Source organism: Corvus cornix, chromosome 4 (assembly GCF_000738735.6).
Source record: "Corvus cornix cornix isolate S_Up_H32 chromosome 4, ASM73873v5, whole genome shotgun sequence".
NCBI classification, from domain to species: Eukaryota; Metazoa; Chordata; class Aves; order Passeriformes; family Corvidae; genus Corvus; species Corvus cornix.
This window is the reverse complement of record NC_046334.1, coordinates 54,721,576-54,735,216: the sequence shown is the minus strand read 5'-3', so window position 1 is coordinate 54,735,216 and position 13,641 is coordinate 54,721,576. Positions and strand designations below refer to the sequence as shown.

General features: G+C 40.8%; 1 long non-coding RNA gene across 7 annotated transcripts in view; it reads left to right on the top strand.

The window, feature by feature from the left end:
• The first annotated feature begins 2,922 nt into the window (after positions 1 to 2,922).
• Positions 2,923 to 13,641, top strand: part of LOC109144929 — a 37,993-nt gene continuing 27,274 nt past the window's right edge. For 5 of the 7 annotated variants that reach the window (XR_005601831.1, XR_005601827.1, XR_005601833.1 and 2 more), the window contains exons 1-4: positions 2,923 to 3,093; positions 3,636 to 3,832; positions 3,959 to 4,188; positions 5,861 to 5,994. This is a non-coding gene — a long non-coding RNA (uncharacterized LOC109144929). Of the gene's footprint in view, positions 3,094 to 3,635; positions 3,833 to 3,958; positions 4,189 to 5,860; positions 5,995 to 8,702; positions 13,280 to 13,641 lie in introns of those variants that run through there. The other 2 variants (XR_005601828.1, XR_005601829.1) reach the window with 2 other exon arrangements.

The following is a 13,641-nucleotide window of genomic DNA, read 5'->3' as shown; positions in this document are numbered from 1 at the left end:
GGAGATTGCCTACCAGTTACTTTTGCAGGCAAAACAGACTCAACTTGGAGAAAATTAATGTCGTTAAGTAAGTAGCATTATGACATAAAACATTTTAAAGACCACTGCAGGATCCTGTATGTTTTGAAAAATGTATGCGCAGAGAGTGTTATTCCTAACGTTAGCAGATGTTTGTTATTTTTTGGACATCACATAGTTTATTGGGACAACAGATGAAAGACTCCATGTTTTCAGTGTTATTTTCCAAACTGCCATTCTGCTACTTGCTGTTCCATTTCTACCTGTCTTTGTCACTACTCTCCCACTCAGACACACCTTTCCTCCTCTGAGTTACTTTTTATTTAGTCTTCTGTTATCACTCTAAGCATCAGAATATTTTCTGTTTGCTTTCTGGGAAAATGTGGTCATGTTTGAATCCTTTGAGTTCTCGGGTCATTTTGCATGGTGGTTGGAGCCAGAGTGAGGGTATTCATTCCGTGTAGGGATCACAGATTGGTTTGGGTTGGAAGGCACCTTAAAGATGATCTAGTTCCAGCCCTGCTGCCATGAGCTGGGACATCTTCCACTAGACCAGGCTGTTCAGGGCTCCATCCAGGTTGGCTTAGAACACTTCCAGGGATGGGGGATCCACAGCTTCTTGGAACTATCTGTTCCAGTGCTTCATCACCCTTCACAGTGAAGAATTTCTTCCTCGTATCTCATGTAAACCTACCCTCTTTCAGTTTGAAGTTTCACTACAGAGAACAGAGCAACATTGTCACAAAGGTAATTCAGAGTTTGCTGCAGAAAGAAGAATAGAGCTGAAAAATGAAGAGGTTTTTATCATTTAAACCTTTCTTCAGTGAGACTGAAAAAATGAGGGAGCCTTGCTTTTTTGTTTTCTTGAACAAAACATAGTGCCTCAGACCATTTCAACAAAGTTTTTTCATCTGAAATTCCTCCTCAGTGAAAATAAAACAATGCTGAAATGCAGATAACTCCATCTGTAACTGACAAGCTGCAAAATGAAGACTTTTAGGAGAATGTGGGAATTGCTCAATTATGCAGCTTCTGTCACTTGGTGACACAAATGCTTTAAAAATATACATCATGGTAGTGTGGAACCATCAAGGTAAATGATGTGACAGAGAATGTGAAATTACTTAGTTTGGGGTTAAGAGATAAGACAATCTCTGCTACTCGTTTACTTTGTGAAGTTGAGCAATTTGCTGGGTCTGGATCTTGCCAATAAAAAGTTAGATGACTTCTGAACAGTGGCTGCGGGTGGCAGGTGCTGAGCCTTTTGCCTTCATATTACTTAAATGTTGCAAAACATGAGTTCCTGAACTCAGTTACTTAGTATTTATAGAACTATACATGTCTGTTGGTCATGATCACTAATCTCTTATGGTGCAGAAAAGCTTGGTAAGTTTTGTAATTGCCAATTTGTACAGAATTTGCAGCAGTTCATATCAGCTGAGTGTTATGAAGTGAATCTAAACTCTAAAAATGGTGTACCTTGGTATTAATGAGCATCACTTCCCACTCGTGTTCCACCTAATAAAATGGGCCGATCGATCATGTCTTTAAAGCATTAGGATGGTGAATGTCTTTTTCAAATTTTTGCTATCTGTCTGGGTAAAACTGTAAAGTCAATAAGGAATGTACTGCAATAATTATCCAGAATTTACACTGAAATTTTCTGATTGCTCTGGCGTGCGCCAGCTGCCTGGAGACTTGGCTGATCTCATGTGGTAAGTCCTAGTCCTGCCACTGGCTTTGAGACACTGCTTTGTTCTGCTCGTGGATGCTTGACATAAGCCTCTTCTTCCAGCTACCCAGTGACAGGTGAAGTTCAGTGTAGTGAATTGTGCTCTCCAGAATTCTTACCTTGCTCTGGAAGTAAGAGCTCTTTGCTACTTTCATAACCTTCAACTACTATTAATTTGGTGATTGGGAGGGACTAGGCCTGTGTTCTGCAGAGCAACTAAATTTGCTGGTTTTGGTCAAGTTGTTCTGATTGTTTTGATAAAAATGCCTTCTTAGAATATTTTAAAATATCTGTTCTATGAATGCATTTTGCTTACTTACTATAGCTGGACTGTAGTAAATATACCTTATATAGTGAACAGCAAATATACCTTTAGCCCTTGAAGGACTGAAGAAAAGTTTTAAACAGTGGTTTGGGATCCCAACAGAAACTGGTTGTACTAAGTTTAGGCCTGTTATATGCTGATGTTTTGAAATTATTAAAACTTGTTCCATAAAGAGCAATTCTGGCATTTTGGTCTAAACACAGCTTAGTTTTGAAGCATTGCAGACTGTTGATGATGCAATGAAACCCTCAAGTACAAACACTTGAGAAGGAGTAAATATGGCAAAAGATATGGGCAAATTGCCAGATTATACACGTGTGAGAAGGAACAATCTTGATAAATGAATACAATATTCAGCAAAAGAAATCCCACAGGATTTTGAAAAATCAAGTGGGATTTTTCTTGGTGAATATTGTATTTATTTACTGAGATTATTCCAAATGATGAGGGGGGATTTTCTTATCTGTGATACTCAAAGCACATCAAAGAGTCTCCAGTTATCGTGGATTTTACTCTATATATGCCCTCCTACAAAAAAACAGTCCAGAAGAAGAAGTTGTTCTCATGATTTGCTCTTTTCGAAACCAAATTAAAGCATGTATTTTCCCTTCTTGCAGTCTAGCAATAATTAACTACTCATTTTCTCTGTACTATGTACACTCCTACTGACCTTCATGTTAACATGCAGACACAGCAGTAAATGAAAAGCTGTATTGGCTTTTTCTGTTGTGCCACACAACCCAAAAAGTATGTTTGCTAGTGGAAAGAAATTATTCTCCAGCTTCTGAGAAAGTGCTGTGGAATATATACTGTTTCTAGGTGGACAGTGTACAACAGGTGAGTGCAAAACACAAAGTTCAGGTCAAACCTTAGCACCCTGTGATCCGAGGTCTCTTTCTCCATAGTGCAGACTGTGTGGGCCTTGCAAGAAAAATGGTGCAGTGTTTAAGACACTGTCTTGGAAAACAGGACTGTTGTAGTCAGTTCCACATTCCACCACGCTTTTGTCTGGCAGCCGGTAAGTAATTCAGCCTTTGAGCTTCAGTTCCATCTGTAAAATAGCCATAAGTAGTGCTCCCCTTCTTTGCAATTGAAGGTAAATAAAGTAGTGTGGGGTTTCTTGATGCTCTAGAAAACTTTTTTTTTCTTGTCTGAGAAGTTTTCCTCAAGGTTAGGAAGAATTGGTCTGAATTTGTGTGAGAATCAGGTATTTTGGTTTCAAGAATTTAAAATGTTTTGAAGAATCTTTTCCAAAAGAAAATAACAATGAAATCTCCCAGATATTTTTACTGCTGAAATACTATGTTCTGAGAACGGAAATTTTATATTTTGGGAGGCAAACAGAAAACTCATCTGTTTTTCACAATACGAATATTTTTTAGAAGATCTGCAAATTTGAGTAAGTTGAAATCCAACCCAACATGAATGTTTTGTACAGCTGTACAAAAAAGCAGAAAAGTGATCAGCTTTTGTTGATGGCCAGGTGCCTCAGCAATTTTGTGAGACTCAGCAATTTTCAATATTTTGAGTTGCTATTTCCCTTATTTTCTGTAACAATAGGTCCTCCCTTTTGACCTTGGCATACCAAAAAAGTAACCAAAAGCCTTCTAAGAGAGCTACAGGCACTGAGCAGAGGAGGCTGGGGCACAGTGAAAGGAGGCGAGATAGAACTTGAGATACTGCTGGGAAGAGTGTTACTGCTGTAGCCCTGGAGGAACACTTGGAAGTGCTGGATATGAAGAGGAGACAGCATACTGGTCAGTTGAATGGGAGCATGAGGGACATAGGACATAAATCCATTGGAATACAGCCTTTATAGGCTTTGCAGCTCGCAGAGCAAATTGGGATACCTCTTGACCTCTTTTCTGTTTCCTCCCCAGCAGATTGGAAGCAAACCTTCCTAAAGAAAGTACCTAGGGAAGACAAAGGTTATCATGAGAAGAGAGCATCTAAGGAGGAATTACATAGCTGTCCTTTGCTCTAGCCTACCTTAAGAGGCCAAACATCACAGAATAATTTGTGCTGGAAAGGACCTCGTGCTGAAAAGTGTCTTTCAGGGCCCAGGTCACAGGGAAAGGTTCCTCCTATCAACTTCTTCCCATAATTCAGAAAGGTGAGTATCAGCAATGCCAGTCAAGGTAGGGGAGGAAGGTGTTCCCATTGCTTCAGAAATTCCTGTAGGAGGAGTTCTCAGTGATCCACAAGTGGATGGCTCAGACACAGTTTAGGAATGTATTCTTCCACTCTGAATGAAGAGAAACCACTATGGATATTAACCAGAAGTATTTGCTCCCTTACTTATTATATATGAATTTTCAGGTGCCAGTGATTGTGGCAGGCCATCTCTAGGTCCGTAACTCCTCACATCTACAGATATGAGAAAGGTTCATACAAGAACTGTAATTTGTGCCATTTCTGGCTGAACAGCATCATTAGGAGTCCTCTGAAGCCTGGAAAGCAGCTAATCTTAGAATCGTCACTGTCTGCTTCTGTCTTCCTCTGATTCTTAGAGTTATCCTGTGAGTGGCTAACATGGGCTTGCTGGATGTTCCATATAACAAAGAATTGCTTATAGTTCAATCCAAAATGCCATGTGCCACATCAGAACCTTTGGGACATTTTTACTCCTTGCATTTTCTGTACGTTTTTAGCATGGGTTGTGTGTTTTTGTGGCCTCTGCTGCCTGCCTGCCTACCTCTCTGTGCTTTTGGATCAAAGCAACAATGCCAGCAGCACCACTAAATGAAGGAGCCTGTAAGGAACTGTGAGGATCTGAGGGACACATTCCCATAAAGTCTGGCAATCCTACCAATATGTCTCAGAATTCCTCCTGGTTGCTTTCAGTTGACAAATTTTTGGTTCATTGGAAAAACTTGTTATTCCTTATTGCACTTAGCAGTTAAATTTTGTCCCATAGCTACCATTCCAGCTATTCTTTTGCTCTGACATTGCCTCTCAAGTTGTTTAATCAGAAAAGTTCATTAGTATACTTTGGTTTTTGTGCCAAACAATTATGTTAAATTTGTCTTGAGACAGTCTTTTGAGGAATGCCACCAGTAAAATCCATCCAGGCCAATGACTTCCCATTTGTCATTTCTGCTTTTAGCTACTTTCATGCTTGGCTTACAGTTCTTGCAGCTACTAATTGTTTCCCATGTGAAATAATTCCAAATGCTTTGCTAATGTCCAAAGGGAATATATCCCTTGAATTTCTGTCAGGTTGACAAGCTTGTTACCTGATTAAGTAGTACAATTAATACTCTGCTTTGGGACCTTTCACTGTCCCCACTTTTCTTTATGTCGCAGTTTGCTATGATTCTTGTATTTTTCCAGAAAGTAGAACAAGTAGACAGGTGTTTTCCAAAGAAGTACCTGGACATTCTATCTGGATGCATCATGATGCACATAAAATTAACCATTTCTGTTAGAAGTACCTAAACATCAGAGAGTGACCTGCCTCTCCAGTCCAGGCAGGAAGGAGAGATGTTTGCTGCTATCAGTTTATTTCAAAAGCTAAGGAGTTTATAATCATCCTGTCTTTTGCTGCTGATTATTGACTCGTAAGAACCAGGCTTCCTAATAGAAAATTGCCGTTAACAGTACAAGAACACAAGGATGGATTTTTTTAGTCAGAAAAACCATCACTCATCAGACTTGGAGAAGAGGAGAGGCAGTGAGCAAGCCCAATTGACAAAATGTGATTAAGTGAATTGTCACATCTGCATTCATTAGAAAAATTATTTAGGGGATGCAAAAGCGTTCACACGCAGTTCTGGTTTCCACAGGTCATTGGGTGCCTATTGCTTAGAAAGGCTCCTGACAAGGCAGGCATGACAACCAGATAATGACTATTTTGAAGAACATAAGAAGTTTCCCTTCACTTCAATCCTTTGGAATCACAGAAGAGATACACATAAAGGTAAAAATGCAATTTTTCAATTGTGTCACCAGTTTCAGTTGAATGATGCTGATGGCACTTTGTGATTCATTTGTGAACTGTCACATCCTTTGGGAACTACTTGGATTGTGATCTGTATGCCCTGTTGGATCCTAGAAACTTTAAAGATGTCTTACTTTATCCCATTTCATGCCCTATTTACTGTCAGTCACTTTGCCCACCCTTTTTCAGGAATCTTCCTGTGATGGCATGGTCTAGCTAAAGTTCTGATCATCTCTAAGTCTCAAAAGAGCAAAAAGTATTTTGTTCCTGTTATTTTCTGTCTTCCAAGATAAAATAAGTTTGCATGCAACTCAGTTGAAACTACCATGAATCTCCACAACTAGGTTCTAATTCTAGCCCTAAACCTATGTGAAGTTTCTCATCTTCTAGATTATTTTTCCTGCTTATGTTTGCTGGCAGACAGTGCCAGTACCACAAGTGTCCATGTTAACTGTTCTGCTCGTAGTACAGAAATGTATAACCACAAAACAGTTTAATTCCAAAGAGACATTTAGGACTGCCTTGCTTAGAACCATGGCTCTTGGGGCAAGTATCTACAACAGAGAGGAGCCTTCAACCACTTAATTCTTTAAGGATTCAGCAATTTTGTCTCCTCTGTGATTTTTGAGATTGAGGAAATCACGGAAAAAATTATAGTTTCTACTTATAGTATAGCAATCTTCTTCACTCTGTCCTGAAATAGATCCCAAGCAAGGCTTTCAGATCCCAACTATCTGAAAATAACTTCTGACATTTTCAACACTGTGTTCTGGGTGAATAGCCTCCTTTGTGTATGAAAAGCTTATGAAATTATGAAACTGCTGTATACAAGAGGTATGATAATATTTATCTCTGCTTTGCTAATTTTACCTGGATGGACAGAGGACTTGTACTCTCTGTTTTCTAGTGTTAGTTAATGTGTTGACTGTCCTGTTACCATTAAACTTCTCTTCCTGAAACATAGCAGGGGACAGCCCTTAAAATGATCTGAGTATTCTAAGTGTGTATTGTTTATGGACAGCTTCATATGAATATTTCTGTGCTGAATGCTAGCTGTTATGTTAAAAGTCTTCCTCATCATTCTAATGACTTTACCATCTTGTATCATTGTGGAAAACATCACAGTGATACTTCATACAAAATAAGGAATATATACGCTTATATTTGCAGATTCTGGGCATCTGGGGAAATACTATGTTTAGCAGAATGTTGTTCTGTATATTTGCTGTTGTGGGAAGTGACAGGGAGTTTCTGAAGAGGAATTATGCACAGGAAAGGATATCCTTGCATCAAAGTGAAAGCATAAGCCCACAAGTCTGCTCTGAATTTTAGGCATCTATCCAGTGTTTTTCCACTGTGTTTGCATTTCATTGATCACAAGGGCCATCAAGAGTCTTTGCCAGAATTATGTTCATTGTAATTGAACCCTCCGTCTCAAATCTGAGGTCTTTCCATTGCTTCTTCACAATGTTCTGTCTCAAAAGCAGTGGTATCAGGAAATCACAGACTATACACTGTAAATGGCACTTGGAGGTCATCTAATCCAATTCCCTGCTCAAAGCAGGGTAACTCCGGAGTCAGATCAAGGTGCTAAGGATTATATGGTGTGAGGGTGTCTCAGGATTATGTGCTGTCTTGAAGCTAGTTCCTCAAGTTTAGATAAATCAGTACACAAGATCACCTCTGGGAGCACTGCAGAATCAGTACCTACTTGTCTGAAGTGTAGGTGGTAGTATCATCATGTGTGTTGGTACAAAGCTCATTCAATTATACCAGGCACTATGGTATTGATATCTCTGGACTTAACATGCCTGCCCTAGAGAAAAAACATCCTTACAGGGATTCAAGGGTTCACGTTTGTCCCTTTGCTGTGTGTTACTTACTAGATGACATAATAAATGAGTGCTAGAATAAGTCTCTGTTCTCTCTTGAGGGTACCAACACTGAGATATACATGCCAGTGACCGGATTCATCTGTCTTGCCAGGAGGCTCTATTCAGCCTGCAGTATTTTTAAGGAAGTGGAAGGTCATGGTGAACTCTCAGTCTTTACCTGAGCAGGGCCTGTTCAATGAACACTCTCATTCAAATCAAAGAAAATCTAGAGAGTTCTATTTGCTTTCCCCACTACAGATGAAGGAGTGCTCTCCTAGTGAGAGTATGAATGGGACAGACTTTTGAAGAGGTATTTGAAGAGGGGAAGTGAGGAGCTATTTCTGGGTGAACTGGTCAGCCATACTCCATTTTGAAGCCTCACTGACAGGAGGGCTTTAGCAGTGGGAAGGCAACCATGCAGTGGGGCATGAGTGGTAGTCACATCTCTTTCCACCCAGCAAAACAAGAGCCACAGTCATGTTTGTGCAAACTCACCAGCAAAGGAATGGGGACTGCTCAGCCCAGCCCAGCCCAGTCCACAACAAGGAGAGAATCATCCCTCCAGTACACCTCCAACAGTCCACACCATCTGTTGGTCTTCAGCCTAGTCAGTATTTCTGTTTCTCTAAAGGAGGGCTACTAACATTTGGAAAGTCTCTACACACAAGGTCTTTTCAAACACTCCTCTCTCATTTCCCTTGGGTTGGAAATCATTTTAGATGTGCCAGCTGGGACTCGGCCTCTGGGCTGATTCTAGCACCTATGCCTAGTTTTATGTCAAAGTGAGCTGGCTGATCCTGTGGGACATTACAGTGTGCCCTGGTGCAGGTGGTGCTTGGAAAGGTGCTGCTGGACTTCTGCAAGGAGGTCAAAAGCAACAGTGTCAGAGCTGAGTGGTGACAAAGCAGTGATTTCCAGTTCCTTCTGATGTTTATTTCCTGGTGAGTGACATGTTTAAGAATATTTTTAATGCTTGTGGTAGTAGTCAGAAGTGATATACTATTTTTGCCTATTTCTTTTAACTTGAATTTTAGTATGTCTGTGGCTAAAGATATAGTTACCCCTGCACTCCAGAAGAACCCCCAAAACAGGGACTAGCCAGCTGGATAATTGCCTATTCCTAAGTGTCTAGATGTAGAGTGAAACTTCTCATTTAGCATTTTCTGTGCTGCTTATATTCCAGTGAAACAAATTTTCTTTTGATATAAAATATGTGGCTCAGTCTCTAGAGAACCCTGTCTTTGTATCCTTCTTGTGCATTTTTCTTATTATGAAACAAAAAAAATGAAACAAAACTCCTGAAAAAAAGCAGTAACCTAAGTTCACAGCTGAAGAATACAGACTTTCTTCCCAGGAAAAAGTTAAAAGGTAAGACAAATGATGTTTAGTTCTGTTATGTAACCAAGAAAATTCCTTCAGAGAACAGTGCTATGTTTTCCCCCCTCAAAGGTACTGTATGTAACTAACATAATTCATTATAGAATTATTCACAACCAGGAACAAGGATGTTTCATTCACCTCGTTTTACAAAAAGGAAAAAAAAGGGTCCTCAATCTATCTAGTGCAATGCAAATAACAATTGAGGATTGTTTCTGAACACTGATAAAGGGGCAGAAATTGGGAAGTTGTGGGATAAGGATTGTCTCATGTACATTGATAGCAACAGTAAAAGAAAGAATAAATGGTTTATTTGCAGTCATGGTCATGGCTTTCAATTAGAGCCTGGTTTATATTCAAAGCTCTTGCCAAGCATTTGCTTTTGCCAGTTTTGGGATTACTTATCAGTTTGGATTGACATAATAAACTTTGGGCCCATTATATAAGTCAGATGTCTAAATCTGGTTTGCATAGGGAACAAAGTGGGTTTTCCTAGCCTAATAAGCCAGAACTTGGTCTGTTGAAGGTGTCTGCCATGAGGGACTAGAGAATTAATGAAATCTTACTCTTGTCTGCTGTGGAGGCTGCTTTTGAGAGCAGTACTACTCTGTGCTTATTAAAAATGGGCCAGCATTCTCTCAGTGTCTTCCTTCAGCAGGGTTACCTCTTTCACAGCTGTCTGTGATGGCTCCTTTTCTTGCACCTTCCACATGACTGGCTGCTCTCAGGGCTCCTCCCAGCACAACAGGGTTGAAGCTTGGGGGAGCTAAATGTTGTACATCCTCTCAGGACAGAGGAACCCTGAGCTGTTAGGAGTTGTATTTCTTGGGTGGGTCTTCACACATGGAGAGTTGTGCATGAATTCACAAGCCCAGGCAGAGTTGGCACCTGTTTTCTCAGGTGTAAATACTGGCCTTTCTCCCATTACTCAGTGTTATATAGGCTGAAGAATTGAAGTACTCTTAAGCTGTGCTACTTGTCCCACGCAGATGAGGAATTACTGAGGAAGTCAGGTGAACTTTGATACAGGACTCCCAAAACACCTGCTCTTCAGGAAACCGACTTGCACTGCAAACAGCTGTGGGCACTGCCTGTAGTCCCCATTTCTGTGCACTGTCCCAGGTGACACCTTAGCTGTCAGCTGTTTGGTTCCCCTGATGTCTAGTGCAAGTATGCCAATGAGTTGTGTGCCTGCAGGGGATCTCTCAGCAGGCTCATGATGCTCAGAGAACTCGGAGAGCTCAGGACCTGCCTTCAGTGGACTTTCCTTGCAGACACTTCTGGACACCAACAGTATTTCTTTTACCTCAGTCCCTAGATGACTGAGGTGTTAGATATTACATGCTTCAGCTGAAAAATCTCTTGGCCATTTTTGTGACCTCTAGGGATGTCATCTAGAAATACTGGATGCCAGCTTACAATGTAATTGTGAGGCTGTGCAAGCATTTGCACCAAGGCACTGTTGTCCATTGGTTTTTACATTATAGAGTTTGGACTCCAGCGATTTCTGAAACATTTGACCATACCCTTAAGGCAAATAACTCATCCTAAAATACACTTCTGGGAGGAGGCTAAGCAAAGCTTTTGTGCTGATCTTCAGAGTAGTGCATGTACTTTCTGAAATTTCATATACAACCCATCACTTGGCTTACCAGCAGGTCTAGATCTACTGCCAATGTTTTCTTTCCCTGTCTGCTATAGAAATTATATATTTAAATGTAGTTATCAGCTGAGTTGAATGAACCTCAGTGGGGATGCTGTTCCTTCTCCTCCTTAACAGTCTATTCCCTGCTGTGGCCAGTTTATTCTCACAGAATTTCCTGGGTAACTAGGGTCATAGCTCCTCAAAACAGAAGGTTGCACCTGTGCTTCCTGAAGACAATATTGAGCTCTGCTTGCTGAAGAAGATGGTTCATCATTCTCTGTTGTGGTGTGACAATAACTCCTCTCTGAACTTTCATGCCTGGGCCTAGATAGACATGCTGATAGTCCTGTTTCTGCTTAGAATCTACAAAACCCAGAAGTCCTTTGAGGAGGTTTGTGTGCCTTACAGGAAATATAGTTGCATACTGAGTATCTGCCTAAGCAGACTGTCAGGGGCTTGCTGGGGTCACATGGAGGGAGGATGGCTGTGTGTAAGATCTCATGGTGAGTCAGATGGCAGGTATATTGGGTTACCTGGTAAGAAGCTTGCTGCCAGGGTATCTTATGGTCTTTCCCTTGGCTGCAGCTTTTCTCTAAGCACGTCTGATTGAACCTGCGACCAGCATGGGAGGTCATGGAGGAGAGGGATGCTACAGTACTAGTGCAGGCACTGCCCTTGAACAACATGATGAGAGTGAGGCATGTGCTAAAAGAGAGAAATCCAGCAAGTCTTGCTCCTGGGGTAGTGTAAAAGGTCTCATCGAGTTAACCCAAACTTTATGTTTTCCCTTAGACATCAGCCTGTTCCTCAAAGGCATAGACCCACTTCAGAAGGATGGATGCACTGCATGCAGAGAAGAAAAATATAAGGTCAACAGGCCTTTAGGGAACCTAACTTGCTATCTAACTATTTATTAAACAAATACTTATTTTAAAAAAACCCTAAGATGGCATGGTAACCCTGTGATGACCTTACTGAGCTGCAGTATATATTGCTCCTTTGTGACAAGGGTTTTGCAGGCTGCTATCTTATAGCATTAATTTACCTTGGCCCACTTCAGAACAAAAGAAGGCATATTTATTTAATTTTTCGAGGTTAACAAGGTAGTGTTACTGAACAGACTGCCCAAGTATTTCCTTCAAAAATAATACATTTTTCTCTTTGTTTGTAATTTCTGTTTCTGCTGTGCTAAATAATTGGCCTCAGGCTCCAGTTCGGTAGAGCACTCATGTGCTTACTACTTACTATTCAGTAGCACTTCCACATGTGTTTAAATTTAGAATTGATAACCTGAGAATTAACTGAATTTTGGCCTCGGTGGTAATGCTTTTAATTGCAGTGTAAATCCAGTCTTCCCAATGACCAGTAGATGGGGCAAGTAGGCCTCCTTATAGTTATGGTCAAGTTTTTTGGGGGTTTTTTTTGAATGCAAGGTTAAAATGTAGCTGTCGTTGGCTCTTAGTTCAACAGCATAGTTTGAAGGCTCTTTACCTTTGTACTGTAAGGGTAAATGATGAACTTTGACGTAACTGCACTATTTTCTTTACAAACATGTGTCGTAAACAATCGTTCTGTTCCTTGAAATTCTGAGATTTAAAATTATGTTTGTTTCTTTACACAAGGATGAAAATAAATCTTTTGAAAGTTTTGTTGTGCAAAGATATGGAAATGTGTGTTCCCTCCCCAAAACTAGCCAATAGTTAGGTGTTTACAACACTCATGGGGATGCAAAGGATCCAAGTTTTAGTCCCTGGTAGTCTTCCATGTGCCTGTAGAGTGTACCAATGACAAGATGACCTTACTTGCCTTTGGGTGATCTTCTCCAATTCTCTCCTGCAAAAGCTGTTGTCACTTTTATACATTTATTGATGCCCCAGACTTGTACAGACTACATGAGTGGCCAGGGTTGCCGGCCACATTTGCTCTCTGCTTACACCTCTTGCTTCCTGCTAACACTTCATGTGATGTACTTATCTAAATAAAGTGTGATCCTCAAGTCAGTTACTGAACACTGCCTGTTAAAAGGAGTAACAGCTTTTTCTTGAACAATAGGTACACATAGGAATACAGAGTCCTCAGTTTCCCTCTAGCCACAATAACACTTCTGTATGTTGCTCATCACATCATCTCCTTGTGTGCTCTGTTTGTCCCCACTTCTTGGAGCTCAGCTTGGTAGTGTGAGTCCTGGAGCAGGCTGTGTTCTTACAGGCAGTGTGGTGCAGGTGCAAGAACTGTTTTCTGCCATACACCGAGGCAAACCACTCCTCAGGTGAAGAGCCCAGGGATGATGGGGAGCTTCTGCTTGTCACATAGACCAGAAAATGGTTTGTCTAGTTGAGTGTATCTTGCCCTTGTGGAAGCAGCTCCCACTGTTCAGCCTTGAATAAAAGGTAGCAATATTTCTATTCTGTTTTATTTTAGACTGGGGCAAGCTTCCTGAGATAGTGGGGGGGGGGTGGGGGGGTGGGGAGCGGAGTGAAGAAACCTGTATCTATACTAAACTGGCCAGGCAAATACAGCATGTTAATGTGAAAGAAAACAGCTTGGCAAAAGATTAAAAAAACAAACAAACAAACATCAACCCCCAGCTCTTTCTCCTCAAACTTTTGAAAGCTGAAATGGAAGAATAGATGTGCGCCTACCTTCTCAGATATATACAGAGAGCCTCAGCTGCTGGGCTTTAGTTTAGCAGAGGGGTCTGTATGTGTGCCACCATCTGTCATTATCTGT